Consider the following 23,139-nt stretch of genomic DNA (forward strand, 5'->3'; position numbering starts at 1 on the left):
CGAAGAACACAGTCTGGAGACTACTGGGGGATTATAAAGTACAAGCATGGAATAAGCAACACGTGCAAGCAATGGGGAGCAGAGTTTATTTCCATGAATATACGCTGCTTGACAAAGATATGAAGCACTCAGAAGACATGATCGGATGTCAATATAATTTTATAGACGTACACATCATCGGCGGGTATGTGAGTAATTAGAGTTGCTATTCTTCATGACAGGTAGAACGGCTCCCACAGTGTATTAGTGTTGTTTGTGTTACCAGGCCTGTTAGAGGGTATAAGAGGTGTGAACAGCATCCGATATTGAGCGATCGCTGTGAAAAACAAGGAAACGGTGCATAGTCACTTGAGACAGCATTTTCAGCACCTGTTGAAGTTTAAAAGAGGCCTCATTGTGGGTCTCCATTTGGCTAGCTGGTCGAATCGTGCAATATCCAGATTCCTGGGACAATTGGATGTGACAGTGATCCATTGTTGGTCTGTATGGGAACGTTAGGTCAGGCATACTCGTCCCTGTTCTGGTCGACGACGTCTGACCGCCACAAGGGAGAACTCCTGTAATGTGCACCAAGAACGTTATGACCACTTCACATCTGCGCCTGCCATCCGAGAACAAGTAATGGACTCCCTGCCACATTCTTTGTCATCGTGCATCATTGGTGAAAGACTAGCACAGTCGTTCGATACGTAGGGTGCCAATAACACCACAACACAAACGGTTACGTTTGGAATGCTGCATTAACCGTGAGTCGTGGATAGCTGATAAGTTGCGTGGAATTGTGTTCAGCGATACATCGCGGTTGTGTGCCTTTCGGTGTGGCCGTCGTCGACAAGTATGGCGGTGATGCGGAAAGAGGCCGCATACTTCCAATGTTTTGGATAGCGACAGCGGTGTTACTCCTGTCACCATGGTGTTAGGAGCCATCGCGTATGACTTCACTTTACAGCTTGTAGCGAGAGGGGGAACTCCTACGACAGAACAGTAAATCACGGACCTCCCGTGTCCTCACGTGTTACCTCATTCACGACAGTATCGTGGTGCTGTTATTCAACAGGACGATGGCCATTCACACAGGGAACGCGAGTCTATGAACTGAGTGAAGCTGAGGTATTCCTGTGGCCAGCAAGATGACCAGATCTGTCCCCGATAGAACATGTGTGGGACCTGCTCGGTCGTCAACTTCGCCCCAGTGCCAATATCCAGGATATCAATGACAAGTTCTAACAGTCGTGGGACAGCTTGGCTCGGGATAAGCTACAATGGCTTTGACACATTTGCCAGCCGTATCAGCACATGCATTCAGGCCAGAGAAGGTGCAACGTCATACTCATAAGTAGGATCATACTGCTAAGTTCTTAGTAAATATGACTCGATTTCGTAATCGCTGAAATAAAATCTCACACCCTCTCAAAACGTGAAGTCCCGTTTCGTTTGGTTCGCCCCTTCTGGGTGAGTCACTTTTTTTGTCGGGCAGTATATTGTGTTCTAATGATGGCAGTGCGACTGACTTTAGCCATAGCTATGAACTGATGTTAGTTCTGTAAAGTTTCAGTTATTTATGGTAATAAAAAGCTAAGTATTCACTTCTAATGTTAGTTTCTCATCTCAAAGTACTCGGTTTAGTAGCCTCTAAATTCCGTATAACTTGGAGTTTGCCCATCTCTCGCCATTTCGGTTAAGCGGCTGAGGGAAACAACGGGAAAGCTGTGTGGATGGGATCTGAAGCCCGTTCCTTCCGATTACAAGTCGAGCGCGTTAGCCACTGCGCCACAAGCCTAGTCAACACCTTCAAAAAAATGGTTCAAATGGCTCTGAGCACTATGGGACTCAACTGCTGAGGTCATTAGTCCCCTAGAACTTAGAACTAGTTAAACCTAACTAACCTAAGGACATCACAAACATCCATGCCCGAGGCAGGATTCGAACCTGCGACCGTAGCGGTCTTGCGGTTCCAGACTGCAGCGCCTTTAACCGCACGGCCACTTCGGCCGGCTAGTCAACACCTTCACGTAAGGAAACAGTGTAGGCGGCCGCTGTGAAAGAGCGGTTCTAGGCGCTGCAGTCTGGAACCGCGCGACCGCGACGGTCGCAGGTTCGAATCCTGCCTCGAGCATGGATGTGTGTGATGTCCTTAGGTTAGTTAGGTTTAAATAGTTCTAAGTTCTAGGCGACTGATGACCTCAGATGTTAAGTCCCATAGTGCTCAGAGCCATTTGAACCATTTTTGAAATAGTGTAAGTACAATACCTGAAGTCTTTCACGGCTGGTGTTTAGTTAAACCTTCCGATCGCAGAGGCTATCGTCGATGAATAAACGCATTCACCGACCTATTGTGCCAAACTGCAGGTCGCAGCAGCGAGAAGCAGAGCTTTTACGGACAATTTACAAATTCCATACGTATACAGTGTTTATACGAGGGTTGAAACTTAAATAGTGGCAACTATTTATTCACAACCGATACAGAAGAGTCACATGTTTGCACCTGTTACTGTCCTTCAGAGTTGTAACCAGCGTTGTGTAGAACTCGTTGCCAGCGATGTGGAAGGCGTAGTATATCGTTAGCAAAGCCTGTTCTGTTGATGGTGCGAATGGAGCGGTCTACTGCCTGTTGAATCTCTGGAACAGTTCTGAAGCGAATGCCACGAGTGGTTCCTTCATCTTCGGAATCAAATCAAAGTCGTATTACTGTTCTTTTTTGGAGCTTCACCTGCTGCCAGCTTTGCGAAAGAAGCGGCGACACTTTCTGCGCAACCCACCACGGCCACCAGTTCTTACACGTCTTGGCTATTTTCTGCGTGATGCTATGACCACAATGATGTATGATACTCTTCTGACATCAGAGAAGGATCTTATTGCACCATTCCACACTGTGACTGGGATAATAAACGCAATGCTACACTTAAATAAGTCATCATACTTGTGACTGGTTTGATGCGGCGCACCATGAACTAGTCTCCTGTGCCAACATCTACATCTCAGAGTAGCATTTTAGACTTACGTCCTCAGTTATTTGTAGATTGTATTCCAATCTCTGTCTACTACGTACGTCAATCTCCGTATTCTTCCCCTCCTCCATCCTCAACCCAAGTACATTCTACAATAAATTGTGAGATCAAAATTTTGAACCTGTCTTGTAATAAGCTACACGATAAGGCATTATTGTTGGATTTCTTAACGGACTGTGGAACGCAAACCCATCAATGAATCGTATTCTAAATTTGACTCTCCGCAAATTCCAAATGATGAAATTCCAAACATGGGTAATGTTTGAGGCTTAACACCTGTGGTGTCAGCAATCAGCATCACATCATTGCTTTGAAGATGCCTAGCATATAGGGGACAATTTTCCTTAAGCCAGACCGCAATGCTCCGGCCATTCATCAGGAGGAGACGCAACTGCCGCTAGAGGCTGGGGTCCACGCGGACTCACTCTCTTCCACAAGACACGTGGTCGAAAACAATCCCAGCTGTATCCTAGCGCCGAGTGGTATTTATAGCACCACTAGGGCAGACCAGACCAGTGCCCTGTGAGTGAGTTTCTTGGGCCATGTACCGATTCCAAAGGGATTTCATCAATCAGGAATCTCACTCGATAGCTCTACGACTTATCTGTCATTCATATCTGACTTCACAATCCCAATACCTGCCATCAGAGGCAGAGTGTTAGTGGCATCCTTCCCAAATAAGACGGGACTCTGTCATCGTCACAGAATTGAGGGTTTGTAAATTTATTCCTGTTAACATTCAAATGGCTACAGGCCGGACTTAGACAATGCTCCCTACGGGACTCAAACTTTATTAACTCAGATTGTACTCTGAGTGCCCTACGAGACTTTGACTTTTATGAAGTGCGTGTTTAAAGAACCTAGTGACAATCTATCCCACCTTCAGCCGCCAGAAGTATTATTGTTCTGTCCCGAGAAGTCGCTTACTTTATGTTTTGTTTCAGTCCACGTCAGTGTAGGGGCGGTATTAATCTCTGATAAATAAACTTATTCAATCATCGCTATTTGGATGTTTTTGTGCCACCATCGTTAGACGTATCAGTTGGTGACAAGGTTTTGTATTCACATCAGGCTCACACATATGCTCTGATCCAGTAGTCAGAGCTTGCATATGTTTTACACTTGACAGTTCTCTGACTGTAACATTGCTTGCAGCATAACTGAATCGTTGGATCGCTCTGCCCAAGCACTGACACTATTCTACCACTTTCAGCTTGCCCACAAACTCCTGGTCGAGCTCTGGAGGCCATCTTCACATCGCCTCTGGATATCTTTACCTGCCTCTTTATTTTCGGTCCCACGGCCAAGGGTTTCTGGTTGGCGCCACCAGCTCTCCATCCATTCGACAGGAAGGTCGAAACATGGACAAACTTCTTTTCATGCAAGGGGCAGCATTACCTGATTCACAGCACAGCAGCCTAGCTGAACACTAAGTTTACTTGAACACGGTGACTCTCAAGTGCACTTGGAAGCAGCCGCCCTCAAGTTTTAGTTCTCATAAACTCCAAGGACAATCATACACAGAATGGATTGCCCGCCTACAGGATTTATTTCCGACTTCCTTTTTCAGTTCAGTAACCCCAAATGCATACAATCATACATTGCTTTCTTCGTTAGAGAAGTCATTTTAGTGCATACCCTTATGACTGCCTTAGACCTGATGTCTTGAAACCCAAAGAACCGTCTCTAGAAACTTTTCTTCCCATCATCAAGGCACTCGAACGATCTCTTTGGTCCGCAGCTACCCTACAGGACCCCTCACAGGTGTCTGCAACTTGGACAACCCGTCGTCCCCAAGCCCAATTACAGACACCCGTCCGATCTGACATAAAAACTTCAAGGAAAGACTTGTTACCCCGACACCGCCTCCAACAGCATCGTGTCTGAAGTAAGTATTGTATGTCATCAGCGACACCAGTGCCGTAACCATTTAGCAAAGTGTACCTCTTGTGGAACATCTGGATATAGGTCTGAAGTGTGTCAATCAGCTTTGAAGATGTCAGTAGACTGCTCATCCACGCACCCCTCAGACGTGGTGACAGACAACATGGAAGAACTGTACCCAGACATAGCACAACGAAGAGCCAAAGAAAATGGTACACCTGCTTATAATCGTGTAGACCCGCGCGAGCACGCAAAAGCACGGCAACACGACGTGGCATGGACTCGACAAATGTCTGAAGTGCTGCTGGAAGAAACTGACACCATGAATCCTTCAGGGGTTTCCATAAATCCGTAAGAGTAAGAGGGGGAAGAGATCTCTTCAGAGCAGCACGTTGCAAGACATCCCAGATATGCTCAATAATTTCCATGTATGGGTTACTTGTTGGTCAGCGCAAGTGTTTAAAGTCGGAAGAGTGTTCCTGGAGCCGCTCTGTAGCAATTCTGGATGTGCGGGGTGTAGTATTGTCCTGCTGGAATTGTCCAAGTCCGTCGGGATGCACAGTGGACGTGAATGGATGCAGGTGATAACACAGGATGCTTACGTTCGTGTCACCTGTCAGAGTCGTATCTAGACGTATCAGGGGTTCCGTATCACCCCAACAGCGCACACCCTACACCATTACAGAGCCTCCACCAAATTGAACAGTCCCCTGCTGACATGCAGGGTCCATGGATTCATGAGGTTGTCCCCAAACGCGTACAAGTCCCTCCATTCGAAACAATTTGAAACGAGTCTCGTCCGACCAGGCAAAATGTTTTCAGTCGTCAATAGTCGAATGTCTGTGTTGACGGGCCCAGGCGAGGCGTAACGCTTTGTGTCGTGCAGTCGTCAAGGGTACACGGTAGTAGGCCTTCGTCTCCGAAAGCCCATATCGGTGACGTTTCGTTGAATGGTTCGCACGCTGACACATGTTGATGGCCCAGCATTGAAATCGGCAGCAATTTGCGGAAGGGTTGCACTTCTGTCACGCTGAGCGATTTCTTCAGTCGTCGTTGGTCCCGTTCTTGCAGGATCTTTTTCTGATCGCAGCGATGTCTGAGATTTGATGTTTTGCCGGATTCCTGATATTCACGGTACACTCGTGAAATGGTGGTACGGGATAATTCCCACTTCATCGCTACCTCGGAGATGCTGTGTCCTATCGCTCGTGCGCCGACTATAAACACCGCCTTCAAACTCATCTAAATCTTGATAACCTGCCATTGTAGCAGCAGTAACCGATCTAATAATTGCGCCAGACACTCGTTGTCTTATATAGGCGTTGCCGACCGCAGCCCCGTTTTCTGCGTGTTCACATATCTCTGTATTTGAATATGCATGCCTATACGAGTTTCTTTGGAGCTTCAGGGTACGTTAACATGTAATTAGCTTTTTGTCCTTCATCCATAGTTCGCAGTGTATCATGTGAGGAAAGGGCATGCGAAGTTTCTCACGAGCGATGCTTTCTAAATACACGCTGATTTGTGAGCAGAACCGTTTCCCTCTCAACGAAATTTATTATACTCGAACAGAGAATATGTTCAAGAATTCTGACGCAAAGCGATGTTAAGGATATTGTTCCATAATTTTGCGGATTCCTTCAATCATTCTTATACACATTAGTCACCTGCTCTTTTTACCAGTCGCTTAGGACTTTGCTTTGGGCGACAGATTTGCGATAAACGCAAACTAAGTAAGGGACCAATGCCGTAGTATAATCTTTGTTGTAAAATCGAACTGGGATCCATTCGGACCTACCGACTTTTTTATTTTCAACTCTTATAGTCGCTTCTCTACGCCAGTGATAACTGTTACGTTGTCCTCCATAAGGGAATCTATGCAATGGTCAAACGACAGTATGTTTGTACGATTGTCATGTCTGAAGTATTTCTTAAACGCGACATTTATGCTTCTCAAGACATATACGCAGTTTACAGCTATAATACTTGACGTACTATGTTAAACCTTTAACATAAGAATATACCTCTTTACTAGTAGATAATTACGGAATGTTAAGTTCTTAAATTTCGTCAATAGTTACATAAAATATGGAAAATCAAATTTTTGTTTCCCTTGTAAGCCCTTAAATAGGTTACCTGCATCTGGGACTAGGTTACTTCGCACAAGTAATCCGTCTAGTATCATACACTGCTGGAAAAAAAAAAAAAAATAGTGCACTTGGAGAGACGACGTCGATTTTGAGCCGATGACGGCATATGGCGCCTGGGATGTACTGAGAATAGTTTCAACGTCGTCCGACAGCAGACAGCGTAGCGGCATGGCTACCTGAGCGCCATCTGTGTCTATGCTTTATCAGGGAATGCTCACAGCTAGAGGGCTCAGTGAAGCAAACAGCCAGCCGTGTCATGGAGCCCACTCGTGCTTCCTAGAACCAAACGAGCGTGTTTGAAAGGGTTTAAATAGTAGCCTTCCGAGTGACGGGATGGTCCTTTCGGAGAACTGCCACACACGTTGGAGGACGTGCAGCGTCAGTGGTACTACGATGCTGGCTGGTATCAGTGGTCACGTGAACATCCTCACATCCGCAGACGAGGATCTGGACGTCCACACAGAACAGACGACCCCTAGGACTGTCGTATTGTAAGGGCAGCAGTCACAAATAACACAGCTACCACGGTACATATAAGAGGGTTTGTGAGTCCAGACGTGTCAACACGAACTGTTGAGAACCTATTATTAGCAGTCGAGTGGGAATACGGGCACGTATACCTCTGGGCCGTCTTACACTCACGCCACAGCATCGACATGCTCTGGTGCCGTCAGAAGATCACCTGGAATGGTGCACCGTGATCTTCAGCGATGAAAGCAGATTCTGATTCTGTTTGCCTTATGGACAGACGTGCGATAAGCTACTCATTCGTTCACCTTTACTGTTTCTGAAGGTGACGCTAACCACCACTCGGTACGTGCAAAATATTGTTAGACCCGTCCATTTCCGCTCTTGCAACAGGAAGGTGATACGTTGTTACAACAGGATAATGTTCGCCCACACACCGTCCGTGAAACTCAATGTTCTCCGCAAGACGTGGAGCAAATTAGCTGGCCAGCAAAATTTGCGGACTTGTCTCCAGTCGTGCACGTGTGTGTGTATTGGGACGAGAAATGACTCGTGCGACACGTTAACGAAGAACTCTTATAGATCTACACGAACATTTCGATCAGGCGTAGCATAAACTATCCAACGACAGTACGATCGACTGGATGACAAAGTCAGCGCCTAAATTGTCGCCCGTGAAAGTTACACCAAACTGATATGAGTGTTTCAGCATGGATACCTTAGAGCCGCTTGTACTATTGATCTGTAAATATAATCATCTAATGCATTTCATATGCACTGTTGCAACAATAAATCTAGAGTGAATTGGAAACGTCTAAAAGTGTGTACTAATTTTTTCCGGATGTGTAGATAACTGATATACACTCCTGGAAATTGAAATAAGAACACCGTGAATTCATTGTCCCAGGAAGGAGAAACTTTATTGACACATTCCTAGGGTCAGATACATCACATGATCACACTGACAGAACCACAGGCACATAGACACAGGCAACAGAGCATGCACAATGTCGGCACTAGTACAGTGTATATCCACCTTTCGCAGCAATGCAGGCTGCTATTCTCCCATGGAGACGATCGTAGAGATGCTGGATGTAGTCCTGTGGAACGGCTTGCCATGCCATTTCCACCTGGCGCCTCAGTTGGACCAGCGTTCGTGCTGGACGTGCAGACCGCGTGAGACGACGCTTCATCCAGTCCCAAACATGCTCAATGGGGGACAGATCCGGAGATCTTGCTGGCCAGGGTAGTTGACTTACACCTTCTAGAGCACGTTGGGTGGCACGGGATACATGCGGACGTGCATTGTCCTGTTGGAACAGCAAGTTCCCTTGCCGGTCTAGGAATGGTAGAACGATGGGTTCGATGACGGTTTGGATGTACCGTACACTATTCAGTGTCCCCACGACGATCACCAGTGGTGTACGGCCAGTGTAGGAGATCGCTCCCCACACCATGATGCCGGGTGTTGGCCCTGTGTGCCTCGGTCGTATGCAGTCCTGATTGTGGCGCTCACCTGCACGCCGCCAAACACGCATACGACCATCATTGGCACCAAGGCAGAAGCGACTCTCATCGCTGAAGACGACACGTCTCCATTCGTCCCTCCATTCACGCCTGTCGCGACACCACTGGAGGCGGGCTGCACGATGTTGGGGCGTGAGCGGAAGACGGCCTAACGGTGTGCGGGACCGTAGCCCAGCTTCATGGAGACGGTTGCGAATGGTCCTCGCCGATACCCCAGGAGCAACAGTGTCCCTAATTTGCTGGGAAGTGGCGGTGCGGTCCCCTACGGCACTGCATAGGATCCTACGGTCTTGGCGTGCATCCGTGCGTCACTGCGGTCCGGTCCCAGGTCGACGGGCACGTGCACCTTCCGCCGACCACTGGCGACAACATCGATGTACTGTGGAGACTTCACGCCACACGTGTTGAGCAATTCGGCGGTACGTCCACCCGGCCTCCCGCATGCCCACTATACGCCCTCGCTCAAAGTCCGTCAACTGCACATACGGTTCACGTCCACGCTGTCGCGGCATGCTACCAGTGTTAAAGACTGCGATGGAGCTCCGTATGCCACGGCAAACTGGCTGACACTGACGGCGGCGGTGCACAAATGCTGCGCAGCTAGTGCCATTCGACGGCCAACACCGCGGTTCCTGGTGTGTCCGCTATGCCGTGCGTGTGATCATTGCTTGTACAGCCGTCTCGCAGTGTCCGGAGCAAGTATGGTGGGTCTGACACACCGGTGTCAATGTGTTCTTTTTTCCATTTCCAGGAGTGTATCTCGGGAGCGTATGATTACACTACTGGCCATTAAAATCGCTACACCAAGAAGAAATGCAGATGATAAACTGGTATTCATTGGACAAATATATTATACTAGAACTGACATGTGATTACATTTTCACGCAATTTGGGTGCATGGATCCTGAGAAATCAGTACCCAGAACAACCACCTCTGACCGTAATAACGGCCTTTGATACGCCTGGGCATTGAGTCAAACAGAGCTTGGATGGCGTGTACAGGTACAGCTGCCCATGCAGCTTCAACACGATACCACAGCTCTTCAGGAGTAGTGACTGGCGTATTGTGACGAGCCAGTTGCTCGGCCACCATTGACCAGACGTTTTCAATTGGTGAGAGATCTGGAGAATGTGCTGGCCAGGGCAGCAGTCGAACATTTTCTGTATCCAGAAAGGGCCGTACAGGACCTGCAACATGCGGTCGTGCGTTATCCTGCTGAAATGTAGGATTTCGCAGGGATCGAATGACGATTAGAGCCACGGGTCGTAACACATCTGAAATGTAATGTCCACTGTTCAAAGTGCCGTCAATGCAAACAAGAGGTTGAGAGGCACTCACATGCCTTGCTCATATTGTGGCATCAAGCAGTCAGGCCTGCAAGATGAGTGGTCTGCCAAGCGAGTGGATTTATTCTTATTTCTCGAGTAACATCAATGACTGATTATGAGCTCTAGTACCCATTATTAAGCTACAAATTATTCTCCTGTTTGAATATTACGCAACGGAAACGGATAACGCATGACTGACTATTAGAAATTTACACAACTCTGATTGTTCACTACACTCTGGCAATAAATAGCACATTTTCTTTCTTACCCAACGGCTTTGATCAACACGTCGCCATAGCACTGAATATGGATGGCGCACACATTATAAATTCTGGATATCAAGACTACACACTATTCGAAGAACAAGGCCACCAATCTTTTTCTTTTCACTATCTTTTTTTTTATTCAGATAAATTCTATTATGATTCAAATATGACCTAAACACACCATTACATTTTATACACAATTACACATGAGAAACTCCGCCCAGTGGGCATGGCTTTACATTGGTGATTCTCTATCTAATGATCTCGTAAAAATCTAACTCTACAGTGCACTTTCTGGATAGGATGGTGGATATTTTGCTATATCTCACACTTTGACTCACACACCCATCATCACGAAAATTTACTCCAGACCGAGTGGTGCAAAAAGGAACATGCATAACCCACTGCCTCTGAACCTATCTTGCTACTCTCCCATGCAAACCACACATACTTAAATTACATGAAATACATCACACTGGCAACATAGAATACATCACAAAGAATAGTCACAACGTTAGAATTACGTCACTTTCAGCTTTCCCACTTCAATTAGTATTCATCCCAGTTTCACACGACACTGCCCCACTTCGTAACTTTTCTTTCCTACTACGAACTCTGGAGGATATATGCACGTCTTCCTGTGCAATGCAAGCCAAGTGGCGTTGCTGGATAGACGGATGACTCACCTTGCTTCGTTCTCAGAGTATTAGAGTTTGAATATAGCGTCACACGGATACATAATGCGCAAAGTAATCTTAAGATCATATTCGTCACACATGTGAGTCTTCAACTGATACCTTGGACGAGTACTTCTCTTTATCCTTTGTCTCATACACAGATTGAGACTCATGCAGTACTCACCACGTGGAAGTGCTCGCCTCTAATTTCAAGACCTGCACACGCCATTTCTTAAATATTTCTATCTTATAGTACACACGTCAGTAATTCAGCTTAACTTTAGCACTCGGTAGTATTTCAACTTAGTACTAGCACTCGCAAGTATTTCAACTTAGTACTAGCCCTTGCAAGTATTTCAACTTATTGCTACACGTGGTTTCATTGTGGCCGTTGGTCACTTCCGAAGATTATTGCGATCCCCTTAATATTACCTGCCTGACATTTAATTCTCCCCACAAAAGTTCCTGAAATAGAGAAATAATTATTCCAAACTGCTCTTAAGTATTTCACATGCATACCATCCTCTCCACTCTTCTGTCTTTACGGAGCACACATAAGACAGGTCTTACCAACACAAGATCCAGCGCCATAGTGCTGAAACATAGCCGTTCTTCAGGTCATCTCGCACCTCCGCCGAAGTGGGGGAGCACCATGCTACCGTATTGGTCAGCCACATTTCAGGCGCTCAAAGCTCAGGTAAATTTCATCTCTTTGGTTCCACCAAAGGTGACCAAAGGACCGTCTCAAAGATGATCATATATTGCACTATCTGTGGTTAGCAGACGGCCATACATTCATTCATTTCACAGATCTCACAAAATTGGATGTAGGGATTTATTTTGTGGGAGTGCACATGTGATCAATTAAATAAATAAATTGTCCTTCTTTCCTACTCTGGTATCCGGCTTCGGTGTATTAAGTGAAATTGAGTTATTATTATAAAAAATATGTTGTTCTGACAAGAATAACGAAGACTCTTGTACCTATTTTCAATGTCGGGTGGTATTGTACCCTTTCACGGCGACCGAGACGTGTAACCAATGGCACCCCATACCATCACGCCAGGTGATACGCCAGTATGGCGATGACGAGTACATGCTTCCAATGTCCGTTCACCGCGATGACGCCAAACACGGATGCGACCATCATGACGCTGTAAACAGAACCTGGATTCATCCGAAAAAATGACGTTTTGCTGTTCGTGCACCCAGGTTCGTCGTTGAGTACACTATCGCAGGCGCTCCTGTCTGTGATGCAGCGTCAAGGGTAACCGCAGCCATGGTCTCTGAGCTGATAGTCCATGCTGCTGCAAACGTCGTCGAACTGTTCGTGCAGATGGTGGTTGTCTTGCAAACGTCCTCATCTGTTGACTGGGGGATCGAGACGTGGCTGCACGATCCGTTACAGCCATGTGGATAAGATGCCTGTCATCTCGACTGCTAGTGATACGAGGCCATTGGGATCCAGCACGGCGTTCCGTATTACCCTCCTGAACCCACCGATTCCATATTCTGCTAATAGTCAATTGGCTCTGGACCAACGCGAGCAGCAACGTCGCGATACGATAAACCGCAATCGCGATAGGCTACAATCCGACCTTTATCAAAGTCGGAAACGTGTAACCAATGGCACCCCGTACCATCCCGCCACCTTAAACGAGGCATCACAACAACGTTTCACCAGGCAACGCCGGTCAAGTACTGTTTGTGTATGAGAAACGGTTGGAAACTTTCCTCATGTCAGCACGTTGTAGGTATCGTCACCGGCGCCAACCTTGTGTGAATGCTCTGAAAAGCTGACCATTTGCATATCACAGCATCTTCTTCCTGTCGGTTAAATTTCACGTCTGTAGCACGTCCTCTCCGTGGTGTAGCAATTTTAATGGCCAGTAGTGTAGGATAAAGCGCTTTGATTTTGTGCTTAAGATTAACTGCAGGTAAGTGACAGCTAAATCTGTCTTAAAATAGTACTGTCCTCTTAATAACTTTGGCAGTAGCTTTTATGGACATGGATTCGAATAACATCTACATTAGAATGAGCATTAATAGGCGCTTTAGCATCGCCATAATTCAAACTGTATCGTTAGGCTTTTTAAATACAACTAAAGCCGTCGTCCATTGGCTAGAGGCGACTCGTGTCGCAACACCAGCTGCCTCTAAACGATTGAATTGGGCTATAACAACTTTCTTCGAAGCAAAAGGCACGGGACTAGCTAGGAATGAATAAACGAGGAGTAGCGTTAGGTTATAAAGATGTATACGCTTAAAAGTTTCGAGCACAACCAACATTAAACTCAAATTTACGTACATAACTATTTAATTCACTACGTGGGATACTATTGGAAATTCTGTTAACTGAGTTCTGTATTTGAAACAGAAAACCAGTAAAAAAAATTCCAGACCAAAAATGTGAGTTGCCACTGGGGAATAATCGACAAGAAATGTTACTAGTGTACATACATATATATGGGTTATGTTGATTATTACTTGGTCTGTTAATGCATGAGGCTGATTACTGTACATTACAAAACCTGCGGAATCCATTGGAAAATCCAAAACCACGCAGCTGATTACCAGTGAGGTCGTCAGTTTCGGTGGAATTTTTGTATCGACTGATGACAGCGGTGTGATGCTGTTCAGTGTGGTACTGCTCCGTAGCGAAAACTGTGGGCAACTTTGACGGACAGCGACCACATACACAAGCAAAACACACAGCGTTGGGTATGGTGCTGTGGCTGCATAATCACTCCTGCAGAAATTCCGTGTTTTCGCTACACTTTGCGAACTATGCCTGTGATAGTTATTACTACTCGAATTTTTAGCTACACGTCGTATTTTTGATCGAGTCAACGTTGAGCTGTAATTTCTAACTATATTCCTAATCAGTTTATTTCTACCTCTGAAAGGAAACTCCTGATATTCACCTCCCCGTGGTAGAGAGGAAACAACGTTTAAATATACGGACTGATATATTCAAGCTGATAACACATGAAGGGACAGAATGACTCCCGAAATAAGGCCTCACGGGGGATTGGAAATCTGTAGTACGGGTAGGGGGAGGAATAGAAGACGGAGTTACTAGTGATTGTGAAATATGTAGGGATGGATAACATTCCCTCTGAATTTCTGAAATCATTGGGGGGGAAGTACCAACTAACCGGTTATTCAGGTGATTTGTACACTACTGGCCATTAAAATTGCTACACTACGAAGATGACGTGCTACAGACGTGAAATTTAACCGACAGGAAGAAGATGCTGTGATATGCAAATGATTAGCTTCTCAGAGCATTCACACACCGTTGGCGCCGGTGGTGACACCTACAACGTGCTGACATGAGGAAAGTTTCCAACCGATTTCTCATACACAAACAGCAGTTGAGCGGCGTTGCCTGGTGAAACGTTGTTGTGATGCCTCGTGTAAGGAGGAGAAATGCGTACCATCACGTTTCCGACTTTGACAAAGGTCAGATTGTAGCCTATAGCGATTGCGGTTTATCGTGTCGCGACATTGTTGCTCGCGTTGGTCGAGATCCAATGACTGTTAGCAAAATATGGAATCGGTGGGTTCAGGAGGGTAATACGGAACGCCGTGCTGGATCCCAACGGCCTCGTCTCACTAGCAGTCGAGATGACAGGCATCTTAGCCGTATGGCTGTAACGGATCGTGCAGCCACATCTCGATCCCTGAGTCAACAGACGGGGACGTTTGCAAGACAACGACCATCTGAACGAACAGTTCGACGACGTTTGCAGCAGCATGGACTATCAGCTCGGAGACCGTGGCTGCGGTTACCCTTGACACTGCATCACACACAGGATCTCCTGCGATGGTGTACTCAACGATGAACCGGGGTGCACGAATGGCAAAACGTCGTTTTTTCGGAAAATCTAGGTACTGTTTAGAGCATCATGATGGTCACATCCGTGTTTGGCGACACTGCGGTGAACGCATATTGGAAGCGGGTATTCATCACCGCCATACTGGCGTATCATCTGGCGTGATGTTATGGGGTGCCATTGGTTACATGTCTCGGTCACCTCTTGTTCGCATTGACGGCACTTTGAACAGTGGACTTTACATTTCAGATATGTTACGACCCGTGGCTCTACCCTTCATTCGATCCCTGCGAAATCCTACATTTCAGCAGGATAATGCACAACCGCATGTTGCAGGTCCTGTACGGGCCTTTCTGGATACAGAAAACGTTCGACTGCTGCCCTGGCCAGCACATTTTCCAGATCTGTCACCAACTGAAAACGTCTGGTCAATGGTGGCCGAGCAACTGGCTCGTCACAATACGCCAGTCACTACTCCTGAAGAGCTCTGGTATCGTGTTGAAGCTGCATGGGCAGCTGTACCTGTACACGCCATCCAAGCTCTGTTTGACTCAATGCCCAGGCGTATCAAGGCCGTTATTACGGCCAGAGGTGGTTGTTCTGGGTACTGATTTCTCAGGATCTATGCACCCAAGTTGCGTGAAAATGTAATCATATGTCAGTTTGAGAGGCACTCACATGCCTTGCTCATACTGTGGCATCAAGCAGTCAGGCCTGCAAGATGAGTGGTCTGCCAAGCGAGTGGATTCATTCTTATTTATCGAGTAACATGAACTCTAGTACTCTCACAATTAAATCACTAATCAACCTCCTGTATGAATAATACGCAACGGAAACACGCATCTGACTATCAGTAATTTACAGAACTCTGACTGTACACTACGCAGTGGCAATACCACATTTTCTTTTTATCTTTTATTTAACGGCTTTTGTCAACATGTGGCCACCGCACTGAATAGGAATGGCGCACACATTATAAATTCGGGACATTATTACAACATACAATTCGAAGGAAAAGTCCACCAATATTTTTCTTTTCACTATCTTATTTATTCCGATAAATTCTCTAACCTAAACACACAAATTCTACAACCGACAACAATAACACATAAGAATTTCCGCCCAGTGGGCATGGCTTTACAATGGTGAATCTCTATATTATGGTCTCGTAATTACTTTTAACGCTACAGTGCACTTTCTGGATAGGATGGTGGATCTTTTATTATACCTCACGCTTCGACTCTCACAATCATCATCACTAAACTTTCCTCCAGACCGAGCGGTACCGAAGGAATAAGCATAACCCACTAATCTTTTGAAACTACCTCGCTACTCTCCCATGCAAACCACACATACCCAAATTACATGACATACACCACACTACAACATGAAATACTACACAGAGAATAGTCACAACATTATCACTTTCAGCTTTCCCACTTCAATTAATATTTATCCCAGTTTCACACGACACTGCCCCACTTCGTATTTCTACTTTGCTACTATAAACTCTGGAGATATATGCACGTCTTCCTGTGCAATGCAAGCCAAGTGGCGTTGCTGGATAGACGGCCGACTCACCTTGAATCTCTCTCAGAGTTTAAATCTAGCGTCACACGGAATCATATCACGCAAAGTAACATTAAGAACATATTCATCAACGTGAGTCCTCAACTGATACCATGGACGAGTACTTCTCTTTATCCTGTGTCTCATACACAGATTGAGACTCACACAGTACTCACCACGTGGAAGTATTCGTCTCTAATTTCAAGTCCTGCACACGCCATTTCTTAAATATTTCAACTTATGGTACACACGCTATTTCTTAAATATTTCAACTTATTCTACACACGCTAGTAGTTCAGCTTAACTTCAGCACACGGAAGTATTTCAACTTATTGCTACACGTGGTTTCATTGTGACCGTTGGTCACTTCCGAAGATTACTACAATCCCTTTAATATTACCTGCCTGACATTTAATTCTCCCCAAAAAAGTTCCTGAAATAGAGAAATTATTATTTCAAACTACTCTTAAATATTCCACATGCATACCATGTCTCCACTCATTCGTCATTACGGAGCACAACTAAAACAGGTCTTTACAGCACACGATCCAGCAGCAGAGTGCTGAAACATGGCCGTTCTCTAGGTCCTCTCCCATCTCTGTCGAGGTGGGGGAAGCACCTTGCTATCGTATTGGTCAGCCACATTTCAGGCGCTCAAAGCTCTGTTAAATTTCATCTCTTTGGTCCCACCAAAGGTGGCCAAAGGATCGACTCAAAGATGATCATATATTCACATTCACTATCTGCGGTTAGCAGACGACCATACATTCATTCATTTCACAGATCTCACCAAACTGGATGTAGGGATTTACTTTGTGCGAGTGCACATGTGATCAATTAATAAATAAATTGTCATTCTTTCCCACACTGGTATCCGGCTTCGCTGTATTAATTGAAATTGAGTTATTTTACAAAAAAAATGTGTTCTTCTGACAAAAATAATGAAGTATTTCGTACCTATTTTCAATGTCGGGCGGTACTGTACCCTTTCAAGTTCTAGTATAATATATTTATCCAATGAATACCCGTTTATCATGTGCATTTCTTCTTGGTGTAGCAATTTTAATGGCCAGTAGTACAGAATATATGAGTCTGGCGTCATGCCATCAGATTTTAGAAAAAATGCCTGTGACACAACTCCGAAGATAGAAAGGCCAGATAAGTGTAGGAACTACTGTAGAATCAGTTTAATAGCGCATGTACTCAAATTGTATGACGACCAAAATGCTTCAGGAGAAGTAGAAAAAATTGTTGTTACAATCAACATCAGCCTTAATTGATGAAGAAATTTTGGAGTGTAGTTCGGAGCATGGCATTGTGTGGAAGAAAATCAACGACTATGGGTTCAAATGGTTCAAATGCCTCTGAGCACTATGGGACTTAACATCTGAGGTCATCAACTACTTAAACCTAACTAACCTAAGGACATCACACACATCCATGCTCGAGGCAGGATTCGAACCTGCGACCATAGCGGTGATTCGGTTCCAGACAGAAGTGCCTAGAACCGCTCGGCCACAAAGGACGGCACGACTATGGGGAAATCAGAAAAGAAGAGAATGGAAGCATTTAGTTAGATATGGTGCTACAAAAAATGTTGAAATGAGGAGGTTCTCCCCAGAATCCACGAAGAAACTAACTTATGGAAAGTATTGACAAGAAGAAAGTACAGGAAGGCCGGACACGAGTTAAGACATCAAGGAATATCTTCCATTGTAATTGATGTTGCCGTAGAGGGTAAGCCAGAAATTGGAATACGTCCAACAAAAAACTGAGGACGTTGTGTGCATGTGTTATTCTGAGATTTCATCCAACAAGGATTCGGCATCCTTTGACTTCTAATTATCACATCTAAAGAAATTGCTAACTGTAAAGGGTTTACCGGCCGGAGTAGCCGAGCGGTTAAGGGCGCTACAGTCTGGAACCGCACGACCGCTGCGGCCGCAGGTTCGAATCCTGCCTCGGGCATGGATGTGTGTGATGTCCTTAGGTTAGTTAGGTTTAAGTAGTTCTAAGTTCTAGGGGACTTATGACCACAGCAGTTGAGTCCCATAGTGCTGAGAGCCATTTGAACCATTTTTTTGTAAAGGGTTTAAAGTCAAATAAGGCGGTGGGAGGTCCGTATATAAATATGTTGCAGCCTTTCAAAAACGCTCATTCGCTACAAAAATGCTGAGTAAAGAGCGTTGTCCACGAAAGAGGTTATTTAAAATAAGTGTAGTTTTCATTTTAAAAAAATGTAGTCTTTCGTTCTGTGCAGAGTACAGTTCACTTTGCCAAAACACATACACACATCAAAAAAAGTTTTACATCACCCTGGTTCCCAGAACTCCTGAAGATAGACGTTGACTGTGGATATTGTATCACAGGCATAGTTCCTTAGACTGTTCAGAGATGTCACTAAACCTCCCAAAAGATGTAAACAACCATATGCGAGCAGCGCCTATTAGACGCAGGTGGTCCGACAGCAGATCAATTCCAGTCATCTCACCAACATGGAGGTATACGGCTCGTGTTGTCTGTAGTTCAACCATGCTTAGACGGTCAATGCCGCGGTTCGATCGCGTCCGCATTGTTACTTTGTGCCAGGAAGGGCTTGAAATAAGGGAAGTGTCAGGTGTCTCGTTGTTAAGCAAAGTGATGTTGTTCGGAGCTGGAGGAGAAACAGAGAGACAGGAACTGTCGATGACATGCCTCGCTCAGGTCGCCCAAGGGCTACTACTGCAGTGGATGACCACTACCTGTGGGTTATGGCTCGGAGGAACTCTGACAGCTACGCCATGTTGAAGAATGCTTTTAGTGCAGCCACAGGATGTCGTGTTACGACTCAAAACTGTGTGCAGTAGGCTGCATGATGTGCAACGTCACTCCCGACGTCCATGGCGAGGTTCATCTTTGCAACCACGACACCATGCAGCGCGGTACAGATGGGCCCGACAACATGCCGAATGGACCGCTCAGAATTGGCATCATGTTCTCTTCACCGACGAGTGTCGCATATGCCTTCAACCAGAAAATCGTCGGAGACGTGTTTGGAGGCAACCCAGTCAGGCTGAACGCCTTAAATACACTGTCCAGCGAATGCAGCAAGGTGGTGGTTCTCTGCTGTTTTGGGGTGCTCATGATAGGCCCCGTAACGGCTGTACAATGCGTGAATGCAATCCTCCGACAGATAGTGCAATCATATCGGGAGCATATTGGCGAGGCATTCGTCTTCATGGACGACAATTTGCGCCCCCATCGTGCACATTTTGTGAATGACTTCCTTCAGGATAATGACATCGCTCGACTAGAGTGTCTAGCATTTTCTCCAGACATAAACCCCATCGAACATGCGTGGGAAAGATTGAAAAGGGCTGTTTATGTACGACGTGACTCACCAACCGCTCTGAGGGATCTACGCCGAATCGGCGTTGAGGAGTGGGGCAATCTGGACCAACAGTGCCTTGATGAACTTGTGGATAGTATGCTACGACGAAGAGCATGGTTCCTTTGAAAGGCCGACTTCCTCCCTAATCCGATTGACCCGTGACCTCGCTATTTGGTCCTCTTTTCCAAAAACAATAAATCAATCAAAAATGTTTCAGAAAGTAATACTACTATCCAAAAAGCTATATGTTGCCCCGTGTATAATCTCTTTGGCACCGTTTTATCATTGTAATTAACAACATTTTACGACGTAGTTCGACAGGAATTTTGTATTTCCATGTTTTATTGAATATAGTGCGGCTCTAATGGTTGTCTTAAGGTGCGACAGGAAGTCGCACATGGCGCAGATGCCGTGATGTAAACTTATGCCACTGCTGAATAGGTCTCCAGAATAATTCTTCACTTGCTGTTAAAAATTCTTATTACTGACGCCTTTCGGGCACACAATATCATCAAAACAGCAGAAAGAAAGGTCTTCTTACAAAGCATGGACTCACATGTGTTGGCCGTCAGAGGCATTGGCTGGGTTCTGATGTCGACGGCCACCACATGTGGCTCCACACATTGTATGAAGAATTCTTTTTAGACGTTCTGGGGATGGGTTGAGCCCGAAATCGCGTCAATAAATAAGAAATTTTAACGGCAAGTGACCAGTTATTTTAATGACTGTTCAGCAGTTGCATAATTCTCCTTATGATTAAGAGCATTCCAGACGTGCTCGATGGCGTTTAGGTCTGGAGATCAGGCAGGCCACTTCATTCGCCTGATATCTTCTGTTTCAAGGTACTCCTTCACGATGGCAGCTCGGTGGGGCCTTGCGTTATCATCCATCAGGAGGAAGGTGGGACCCACTGCACCCCTGAAAAGGCGGACATACTTGTGCAAAATGATGTCCCGATACACCTGACCTATTACAGGTCCTCTGTCAAAGACATGCAGGGGTATACGAGCACCAATCATAATCCCACCTCATAGCATCAAACCACGACCTCCATACAGGTCCCTTTCGAGGACATTAAGGGCCTGATATCTCGTTCCTGGTTCACGGAAGATGAAAACCCGGCAAGAATCACTGTTCAGACTATACCTGGACTCGTCCGTGAACATAACCTGGGCCACTGTTCCAATGACCATGTACTGTGTTCTTGACACCAGGTTTTACAAACTCTCTTGTGCCCAGGGGTCAGTGGAATTCACCTTGCAGGTCTCCGGGCGAATAAACCATGTCTGTTCAGTCGTCTGTAGACTGTGTGTCTGGAGACAACTGTTCCAGTGGCTGCGGTAAGGTCCCGAGTAAGGCTACCTGCAGTACTCCGTGGCCGTCTGCGGGCACTGATGGTGAGATATCGGTACACTGTGGACGTCCCGTGCTTTAGTGCCTGGACACGTTTCCTGTCTGCCGGAAATGTTGCCTTAATCTTGAGATCACACTTTGTGGTACACGGAGGGCCCGTTCTACGACCTGCTATGTTTGACCAACCTCCAGTCGCCCTAGTAATTTACCCCTCATAACGTCATCATATGTGTTATTTGAGCCATTTTCAACACACAGTCACCATTAGCACGTCTGAAAACGACTGCACACTTATTCGCTGCATGTCAATGTTCTAATGTCTTGCTCTTTCTCCTTCATTGTCAGTTATGTTATGATTCTCGTCGTCAGTTGTTATGATGACAGGTGGCCAATGCTAAATAGAAACATTTACTGCAGGTTTGGCAGTGAAGTCGGTAAGGAGCTGGTCGTGTAATCTGTATCTGCAACGACTGAGGAGAGCTCCTGCAGGAGAACTTCTGTAAAGTTTGGAAGGTAGGAGACGAGATACTGGCAGAAGTACAGCTGTGGGTACCGGGCGTGAGTCGTGCTTCGGTAGCTCAGATGGTAGAGCACTTGCCCGCGAAAGGCAAAGGTCCCGAGTTCGAGCCTCGGTCGGGGCACACAGTTTTAATCTGCCAGGAAGTTTCATATCAGCGCACACTCCGCTGCAGAGTGAAAATCTTATTCTGTGCTTAACTTGTTTTACAGGCTTCTTCATATGCTACATACACTCCTGGAAATGGAAAAAAGAACACATTGACACCGGTGTGTCAGACCCACCATACTTGCTCCGGACACTGCGAGAGGGCTGTACAAGCAATGATCACACGCACGGCACAGCGGACACACCAGGAACCGCGGTGTTGGCCGTCGAATGGCGCTAGCTGCGCAGCATTTGTGCACCGCCGCCGTCAGTGTCAGCCAGTTTGCCGTGGCATACGGAGCTCCATCGCAGTCTTTAACACTAGTAGCATGCCGCGACAGCGTGGACGTGAACCGTATGCGCAGTTGACGGACTTTGAGCGAGGGCTTATAGTGGGCATGCGGGAGGCCGAATTGCTCAACACGTGGGGCGTGAGGTCTCCACAGTACATCGATGTTGTCGCCAGTGGTCGGCGAAAGGTGCACGTGCCCGTCGACCTGGGACCGGACCGCAGCGACGCACGGATGCACGCCAAGACCGTAGGATCCTACGCAGTGCCGTAGGGGACCGCACCGCCACTTCCCAGCAAATTAGGGACACTGTTGCTCCTGGGGTATCGGCGAGGACCATTCGCAACCGTCTCCATGAAGCTGGGCTACGGTCCCGCACACCGTTAGGCCGTCTTCCGCTCACGCCCCAACATCGTGCAGCCCGCCTCCAGTGGTGTCGCGACAGGCGTGAATGGAGGGACGAATGGAGACGTGTCGTCTTCAGCGATGAGAGTCGCTTCTGCCTTGGTGCCAATGATGGTCGTATGCGTGTTTGGCGCCGTGCAGGTGAGCGCCACAATCAGGACTGCATACGACCGAGGCACACAGGGCCAACACCCGGCATCATGGTGTGGGGAGCGATCTCCTACACTGGCCGTACACCACTGGTGATCGTCGAGGGGACACTGAATAGTGCACGGTACATCCAAACCGTCATCGAACCCATCGTTCTACCATTCCTAGGCCGGCAAGGGAACTTGCTGTT

The 23,139-nt window shown here is 46.4% G+C and overlaps 1 protein-coding gene and 1 non-coding gene across 2 annotated transcripts in view; one reads left to right on the forward strand and one right to left on the reverse strand.

Moving 5' to 3' along the window:
• Nucleotides 1–23,139, reverse strand: part of LOC124594463 (protein Wnt-11b-2-like) — a gene marked incomplete at its 5' end in the record, with an annotated part of 200,194 nt that overhangs the window by 134,783 nt on the left and 42,272 nt on the right. The window lies entirely within an intron of this gene.
• Trnas-cga lies at nucleotides 22,008–22,081 on the forward strand. The gene has a single exon. It is a non-coding gene; the product is annotated as a tRNA-Ser (tRNA).

Source organism: Schistocerca americana, chromosome 2 (assembly GCF_021461395.2).
Source record: "Schistocerca americana isolate TAMUIC-IGC-003095 chromosome 2, iqSchAmer2.1, whole genome shotgun sequence".
In the NCBI taxonomy this organism is placed as follows: Eukaryota; Metazoa; Arthropoda; class Insecta; order Orthoptera; family Acrididae; genus Schistocerca; species Schistocerca americana.